Below are 9,669 nucleotides of genomic sequence, written 5' to 3'. Positions count from 1 at the left end.
TTTGCTGGTTTTATTAGCTACCAGGGAGCCTGGGGCATGTTTGCGGAGTTCTAAAAGCAGATGAGGTAGAAATTTCCAGTGTGGTTACTACGTCATCCTGGTTTGTCACATTATACTGGTTTGAGGTAACGTCCAGAGGAACTCATAGCAAAGAGGCATCTGCTAAAACACACCGGGAGTTTCTTCCGACGGACAGCATTGATCCAATGCTACCATCTGGTGGTGTCTTCCTGAAAAGGTCAATTTTCTGTTGCTATTTTTGGTTTTAAACAACGAGAAATGTCTAGAAAGAAACTTCTCTTTTAAGGTTTTTTACAATGTTTATATTTCGGAGACCGAGCGCAAGGAGGGGAGGGGCAGAGAGAGACAGAGACAGAATCTGAAGCGGGTTCCAGAGCCCGATGTGGGGCTCGAGCCCATGAGCGCGAGATCATGACCTGGGCCAAAGTGGGATGCCTGACTGAGCCACCCAGGTGCTCCTAGAGAGAAATTTTAACAAGGCTTCATAGTAAAAATGCCTCGCCCAACAGGTGATAGTGGACTTTTTTTAATGTCAGTGATTTAGGATTCGTGCTAATACGTAAGGGACTGTCAGACAATTACCACACCACAGTCACTCGTGTCCCGTAAAGTCCCGCTTTTTCACGTGTGGAACTGGCCTGGCATACCTGCTTCTTAAATTTCACTCAAACCCAGAACCCGCGTTTGCAAACTTAAATCGTGAGTGCCAGTTAATGATTTTAAAGCATTCTGGACATTCTAGAGAGACCCCTTTTAGCAGAAGGAAAATAGGCTGTTAAAATGAAAAAGTAGTTGATCTTATCAACGAACCTGATTCCCCCCCCCCAAAAAAAAAAAAAGCCATATTAGACGTTGATAACATGATACGGCATTCTGATAACAATGTATGGTGTTGTAGTTGGGAAATGTTTCATACCCTTTTAGGAGTTATTCTCACATACAATAGTCGACCTTGCTTAATTATTAAACTTTAAAATGCCCAAATTAAAAAAAACAAAAACAAAAAACAACCCTCTGGTCTAAGTATCTTTTGCTGACTCGAGACTTAAAAAATCCAAGTGCTGCTGTCAATGTTTGAAGGTCAACCAAGAGGTACCGGAGATGAGAGCGCTTGGTAAATGGCTCCTGATAGGTCCAAACATGAGCTTCCTCTCTGTGGCATGCGGTGGTTTTGTGCTGCTTTGAACAGATAAAAGATTCCTGTAGTAAAGTCGTAAACAATTATTTTTGGGGGGGGGGGTTGTAAACCCCATCCTGGCACTCTGTTCTGTGTCTGCTGTTCTCTGACCGCCTGTGGCCAAGTCTCTCTGGTCGCGGCAAGTGGTTTTCCAGTAACCGCTTCACCAGCGCTTTTCATACTCCTATCTGGATGCGCCCCGGATCCCTTCTGTGCGAGCCCTAGGCCCATGTCTGTCAACCAACACTGTGTTATTAACCAGAGGGATGCTGTTAGCAGCATGAAATACAACTCTGTATGATAATTCTAGAGCTGCTGTTACTCTGTGAAGTACACGATAACCAAATGTAAACTGTGTGCCTATATTTCGCTACTTTGGGCATCACTATGGAGCCATGTACAATAGGAAGCAACGCAAGACTTGTAAACTCTCACCACTGGATACTGAGGAATATAAAATGCTCCCCCCGCCCCCCCCCCCCCCCCCAGGTTATTTTGCTAATGGTACACACGAGTTGCCTTTCGCTGTTCACACAGACTTTGTTCCAATATGTTCCTTTGGCCGTTTGGGGCTGCAAATAGTCAAGGGCTGGAGAGTTTAGCTTTCAGTGTAAGCTTCAAGCATAGCAGTTTCCTTTTAACCTGAGACAATATTTGCTTCCTAGTTCTGTTCGGAGGCAAGTTTTCATGGATCGAAATAAAATGCAACCTAATTAAATGCCATGGATTTTCTTTCTGTAATTTCACCTGAATTCAGGTTTGATTGCTTTTATCTACTGTTGTGATATTCATCACACGTTTCTTTTAATTACTTACCCATCTTTTACAACATTTTCCACAGAGTCTCATGGGAGTTTGGGACGTATCTGGGGCATGTGTCCATGCATGAAAAACTAACAGTGATTCTTAACCTTTTGGGGTCAAAGACCCCTTTAATTAGAATCTCATTAAGCCTCTGGCTTAAACTCTCCGCCCCCCCCAATACAGTTTTTGGATAGTCCCACAGACCTCCTTTGAAATCTTGGCCAGAAACTAGAACCAGAGTTAGAAACCCCTTATCCAACGCTACAAGAAAGGAAATGGACACAAACTAAGGAATCCCAGGTGGTAAAGAGGGTGGAAGCTGAATGCACAGTGTCCTGTAACTTCGTCGGCCTGACTGTGCGTTTCTAACGTGGTTCTGGAAATGGATCTGTTAGACAATCTGGCACAATTCTCGTGTGAATGCAGGTTTCTCTGCCCCACCAATTCCTTCCCATCTCCCGCCTGGGTCGCTGGGAATGATCTGGGTCCTAATTTTACATATGAGAAAGCTGAGATTCAGACTACGAGCTTTTAAGTGACTTAAGGTTTTCTCGTTTCTCACTTTTATGGTTTTGGCTAAGGGGACCAGAACTTGGGGATGGCATGATGGTGAAGATAGTCGTGACTTTTTAAAAATGCTATATCACAGCTTAGAATCCGTTCTTTTTTGATGTCTAACTGTAAAAGACGTTGTTACTGTGCCCTACCTCCAGTTATGAGTAAGGTAATCTAACTGCATGCTCTTCCATTGTGAAGTATTACAATTAGCCTTTTTTTTTTTAATGTTTATTTTTGAAAGAGCACGAGCGGGGGCGGGGGGAGGGCAGAGAGAGGGTGACAGAGGATCTAAAGTGGACTCCATGCTGACAGCAGAGAGCTCGATGCGGGCTTGAACCCATGAACCGATCTGTGAGATCATGACCTAAGTCAGACGCTCAGAACTGACTGGGCCACCCAGGTGCCCCTAAACCTCTTTTTTTTTTTTTTTTTTAATGTTTATTCATTTTGAGGGAGAGAGAGAGAGAGCACGTGTGAGCTGGGGTTGGGGCAGAGAGGGGAGAGAGAGATTCCTAAGGAGGCTCTGTGCTGTTAGTGCTGAGCCTGACATGGGGCTCAGTCTCAGGATCCGTGAGATCATGACCTGAGCTGAAATCAAGAGTCGGGCACTTAACCAACCGAGCCACCCAGGCAACCCTACGTTGGTTAACCCAACCTTAACGTCTTAAGAGCAACTTTACTGTAACACTCGTATTTTGGAGACCAGCGGCAGAATAACATTTCCTACATGAAGAAATTGGGACCCAATGTGTTGTTTTCCCATGGCAGGATATTGAGTAGTAAAGTCTAGCTCTAACTCAGTTCTCTGTTTTACCTTATATTCTTTTTTTTTTTTTTTTTCAATTTTTAAAAATATTTTTGAGATCGAGGAAGACAGAGTGTGAGCAGGGGAGGGGCAGAGAGAGAGGGAGGCACAGAATCTGAAGCAGGCTCCAGGCTCCGAGCCATCAGCCCAGAGCCCGATGCGGGGCTCAAACTCACGGACTGCGAGATCGTGACCTGAGCCGAAGTCGGACGCTTAACCGACTGAGCCACCCAGGTGCCCCTGCCTTCTATTTGTTCTAATTCGAAATACCTTGGTATAATTAATAAGCACAGAGGCAATAGTATAAAGTAAGCCAATTTCAAGACCACACTGCTTGATTCTACTCAAACCTGTTAGCCTCCGGAGCTCACCTGATGCCTGGAAAAGCAGGTAAGTTTTCTCTAGAACTTGAAACCCGGACACAGTTGTGTTCTTTTGAAAGATTTTCCGGAAATGATACTGCAGAGTTGGCCAGTGGGCCATTTTAGGGAGTGAGATTTATCCTAAGAAATCGTTAAGCTAATTTAGCAGGGAAGTGAAGTGATCCTTGCGTTAGTGATTCCCAAGGAAGTGTTTGGGCTTGCGCTACTGCCCTATCTATTCCCCTGTAGAGTTTTTGGTTTCAGTGGTACGGGCGTTACTGGAATTCAATGTGTTGGAGTTGTAGAGGCTTATCATCTTGCAAGGTCCAGGACAGCCCTTAATAAGAAAGGAGTTTCCACCTAAAATGCAATGCATCTGGGCAATTGCTTCCAGCTTCTAGAGAATTAAAGACTGGAGGTTGGAAGGAGACTAGCAACCACGTGGGTGCAATTATCCAGGCAAGGGTTGATAATGGCTGATTCCAACATGGCAGTTTGGAGAGCCTCGAATGAGATCAAGAGAGATTAGGAGATAGAATCAGTAGGCGTGACACCTCATTCCCTGGCAGGGGAACTATGTAGGATGAAGAATGAAGTTTCTGGGTTACTGGCCTGGATAGGAAGCCAAGTCCTGAGATGGGTGGGGCCAGGAGATAATAATCAGTTCGGGAACGGTTTCATTAGAGAGGCTCAGGAGCTATCCAAGGGTAAATACAGGATCGGCGGCTGCATGTGTGGGTCTCAAACAAGAAAGAGTTGAGGACAGTGAGACGTCAATGGCTCCTCTATACCCCTGGGGACACACGGGGGACGTAACCTCCATAACCCTGCAACATTTCTTCAAATCTCACGCATAAACTTTGGTTGGGAGACTGCGAAAGACGAGGCTTTCCTCACCTTGTCACAGCAGTCTCATTTCAGAACGTAGGACCTCGCACTTCACGAGAGTTTCCTGCTGTGAATGTGCTGTAGGAACTAGCAAGCAAAATGCACCGCGTTAATATTAGTAATTAGAAGCGAAAGACATTCTATAAAACTGTCCGCCAGAGGCAACGTTGTGACTTCTGATGACTGCTGTCTCCTTGAACATTTTGGTAGATTCAGAATAATGACACTGATCTTCCTAAAATGTTATGAATATACATCGTATTCAGACCTGCTCTTTTTTATTTTAGTTTTTAAGTTTGTTTATTTTGAGAGAGAGAGAGAGTGCAAGCAGGGGAGAGGTAGAGAGCGATGGAGAGAGAGAATCCCAAGCAGACTCCAGAGCTTGAACTCCCAAACCATGAGATCGTGACCTGAGCTGAAACCAAGAGTTGGTCGCTTAGCTGACTGAGCCACCAGGCGCTCCCAGACATGCTCTTTTTTGGAGATGAAACATCCACTTGTCTGTCATCGACATTTCTTTTCTTTCCTCCTTGCTGCCTTTTCAGCATTTGTGGCCTGCTGCACACCTCCCCCAGGGAGACTTGATGGCAGGGACCAGACCTCCAGCATCCTCAGACATCCCCAGGTTCTCCAGACCCTTCTATCATGCAGGCTCCCTGTTCTCTTTCCCCCGCCTTGTCCCCATTTTTGCTTATGGGTGTCGCTAATTAACTGCAAAGATAAGATTCTTTAGTCCCTTTCCTTTTGCTGACAAGAAATTATAGAAACACAACTGAAACGACTAAGAACCAGGAAGGGTTTCCCAGGCAGTGTGGGGGTGGTGGAAGGGCCCCGGCTTAGACCTGGGCTGCGTGCTTCCCTCTACATGGTTGTGTGGCCTTCGCCAACGACCTAACGCCGTTTTGTTTCCTCATCCGGATCCCTGCCTCTGTTGCTAAGGAGGATGGCTAGGTGGCCTCTTCAAAAACTACTTAAGGTATTTGATGACTTTGGCTTCATTCTTCTCTGTGCTCACAAGTTACAGGGGCATTTAGAATGAGAACAGGAAGGTTTAGAATAAAGCCCAGGGCCTCTCAAGCACACATTTCTTCTAAGCTCCTGTACCAATCTGTGGAGTGTACATGTTTCATTAAGGAGCGCTTTTCTTCAAGGAAAGAAGAATGTTCGAAATGTCCCAGATCCCTGTCTGGCCCTTTCTTAGCTCCCCTGGGTTATTATAATTCTGAGAAGCAAGTAGAACTAAGAAAGGACAGTAATCTAGCAGAAATGACACAAGATGCTGTGGTTCTCAAAGTGGCTTCTGGTACCATCATCATCTCATCTGGGAACCTGTTACAGATGCAAATTCGTGGGCCTGACTCTGGACTGAAGCAGATACTGTCTGTAAGCAGTCTCTTTTACCAAGCCCTCCAGGAGATTCTGATGTGTGGCTCTGAAGTTCTGGTTTTCGGACCAGTGCAGTAAAATAAGGCTATAGGATGGATTTAAGTTAATTGCCTCAATAGCAGAACAAATAGGCTAACAGGTGAAAAAGCTTTCCCCTCCCTGCTCCTGGCACTTGTCCCCCACCAATTGCTTCCAGCCCATAGAAATGTCTGCACATTTGGGAAAATCTCCGCCCCCCCCCCCCGCCCCCACCTCATGATATAATTTGGACAAACTTAGGTCTGAAACCAAATGCAACAAAATAGGTCAGGTGAGCAAGAAAAGCCATGCTTTGTATTTCTTGCTTTTTGCTGAATCAAAGGCTTGTCAATTACAATACAGGACTTGTCAATTGCCAAAGGCTGGCTGGTCAAAGGTGCATGTTAGGTGTAGAACATCTCTAGGGTAGAAGAAAGAGCATTTTGCTTTTTGAGTGAGCCACATGGGGTTTGGAATCCTGGTTGTCTCTATTGGACTGGATAACCTCAGAGAGGTTAATTTCTTTGGAACTCAATTTCCTCATCTATAAAAACAGGACACATGCCTGCCAGGAAGGTTGGGAGTAAATGAAAGCATCTAGTACACACCCAGCTCAGGATCTCACTCTCCCTGGCTCCGCCCTTTCATGGATATTGTGTTCTTCACAAGGAGTGATCTTCATAACCATTAGGGAATTTAGGCAGGACAGGTCATTATGTATTTTCCAGAGAATAGCAAAAGCTTGAGTCAAGAGTAACCGTGTTTTAGGGGCACCTGGGTGGCTCAGTCAACCGGTTAAGCATCTGACTTTGGCTCAGGTCATGATATCACAGTCCGTGGGTTGGAGTCCCACGTCGGGCTCTGTGTTGACAGCTCAGAGCCTGGAGCCTGCTTCCGATTCTGTGTCTCCCTCTCTCTCTCTGCCCCTCCCTTGCTCGTGCTCTGTCTCAAAAAAAACAAAAAACAAAAAACAAAAAAACCATGTTTTATGTTTGGAAGTATTTCGACCTGAGACTTGAAACACAGAATTATCATTTCACCCTGGTCCATTTTTTTTCACATTAAATATTCTGAGTCTCCTTTTATTTTGTTTTGAGGGCTATTAACAGTTTAGTTGATATTCTTCCAGCTGTGTTTAAGGAGCTAGTTCTGGAAAAGGCAGATTAATTGATGTGCAATAATTTGTTCCAGACCAAAATGAAGAGCTAAAGCAAAGCAAAATGCAAAGTATTTTGAGGATTCTGAAAATTGTCCTAAAAATGCTGTCAACCTCAAGAACAATTTCCATTCCAATAAACTACACTCCCCATATAAATAAGTTTATCTCGACATTCATCACTAATGAATGAGTGAAGAGGGCTCCCCTGCTCCCACTGTAATTCCCAGCCAAGTCTTAGGAAGTACCCTGCATGCACCATTCTCCCCAACCATCCTCTTAAGTGCCTTGATCTTTTTAATAGCAGTTCAGTGGTTTACCTTTTGAAATGAAGGGTTCATTTTGCATGCCTCAACTCTTGCCCTTTCTTGTAAGAGATTATAAATGACAATAGTGTCTGGTTCCTATGACTTATTTTTTTTTAATGCTTATTCATTTTTGAGAGAGAGACAGAGTGTAAGTGGGGGAGGAGCAGAGAGAGAGAGGGAGACACGGACTCTGAGGCAGGTCCCAGGCTCTGAGCTGTCACCACAGAGTCTGATGTGGGGCCTGAACCCATGAACCTTGAGATCATGACCTGAACCGAAGTCAGATGCCCAAATGACTGAGCCACTCAGGAGCCCCTAACATTTTTTTAAAAATATTTTATTTTTAAGTAACCTCTACACCCAACACAGGGCTCGAACTTACACCCCCAAGATGAAGAGTCATATGCTCCTACTAGGAATTTACCCAGGGGATACAGGAGTGCTGATGCATAGGGGCACATGTACCCCAATGTTTATAGCAGCACTTTCAACAATAGCCAAATTATGGAAAGAGCCCAAATGTCCATCCACTGATGAATGGATAAAGAAGATGTGGTTTATAAATAGAACAGAATACTACTTGGCAATGAAAAAGAATGAAATCTTGCCATTTGCAACAATGTGGATCGAACTGGAAGCTATTATGCTAAGTGAAGTAAGTCAGAGAAAGATATATGATTTCACTCGTGTGGAATTTGAGAAACTTAACAGACTATGGGGAAGGGAAGGGAAAAATAGTTACAAACAGAGAGGGAAGGAAACCATAAGAGACTCTTAAATACAAAGAACAAACTGAGGGTTGATGGGGGGGGGGGTAGGGGTAGGGGAAAATGGGTGATGGGCATTGAGGAGGGCACTTGGGATGAGCACTGGGTGTTGCATGTAAGTGATGAATTATGGGAATCTACTCCTGAAGCCAAGAGCACACTGTATATACTGTATGTTAGCTAACTTGACATTATAAAAAAATTTAAAAAGTCATATGCTCTACTGACTGAGCCAGCCAGGTGTCCCCCTATGACTTTAAAAAGAAGGTTTGGAGTCCACTCCACTCTCCATTCTTAGGTCATTATCCAAAGTCGCTTTATATATGTATGTATATATTTCCAGTTTTATTGGAGAATATATTTTTTTTTTTTGAGAGAGAGCACACGTGCGCAGGGAAAGGGCAGAGGGAGAGGGTGACAGACAATCTTAAGCAGCCTTCACACCCAGCGTGGAACTCCATGTGGGACTCCATCTCATGACCTCAAGATCATGACCTGAGCCAAAATCAAAAGTCGCTTAACCAGCTGAGGCACCCAGGTGCTCCAACAAATACCTTTGAATGGCAACGTTTTCTTCCCATTACAGCCATATTTCTCATGGTAAAGTGAAATCCTACAATACTTTACAAATTTATTATTTAGCTCAATTTGTTGGATGAGTTTTTGTTTGAATGATTTTGAATGAATTTGTTTTCCCCATGAAAAGAAAAGTAATAGAACCAGTAGTGTTAATAGGGGCTAGAAGGTGGAGAGTGACAGCTTAAGTTACTTCTGAAGTTTAAGGGGCTCAGACTGATTACATCCTCGACTGAAATTTGCAAAGCTTGTTTAGTACCATCAAAAATTAAGAATAAATTGTTAAATTTATAACCTCTTGGGATTCAACAGCCATGGAACATTCTAGGGTATGGAGGGAACTGACAGGTCTGTCCCAGGGGAGGTGGCCACAGACTAACGCTTAAGAGCCCTGAACCCCACGCATAATGAATAGCTGAAACACAGGTCCTGCCCTTCCCCCCTCCACCAACTTGCGGGAAGTGAGCTGGGGCTGGCTGGCGCCTCACCCTCTCTCATCACCCACCAGATCCCTCGTGATTCCCATGACTTTCTGCTGTTTAAGAGCCTCCGGCCACATCCCATGTCTCTTTGAGGTTGCCTGGAGTGCTGTGGAGGCCTGTGAGGCATGCCTGGATTTCCCCTTCCACAGAATTTCAGAGAAGTTAACTTGGCTCAAGACTTTCATTTAAACTGGGAGATGTGAATATAGTTTCAACAGAGGAAATCAGTGGAAACCTCTCAATATTTAAGAACCGAGGTTTATACAGCACGAACGTGTGTCACTTTTAGGTAAACACCTCTTGGTGTCTCTTTCTTCCTTGGGAAAGTTGGACTTTCAGATCCATTCCTGGCCAAAGTTGG

Source organism: Acinonyx jubatus, chromosome B2 (assembly GCF_027475565.1).
Source record: "Acinonyx jubatus isolate Ajub_Pintada_27869175 chromosome B2, VMU_Ajub_asm_v1.0, whole genome shotgun sequence".
Classification (NCBI taxonomy): domain Eukaryota; kingdom Metazoa; phylum Chordata; class Mammalia; order Carnivora; family Felidae; genus Acinonyx; species Acinonyx jubatus.
Note: the sequence above shows the minus strand (reverse complement) of the source record.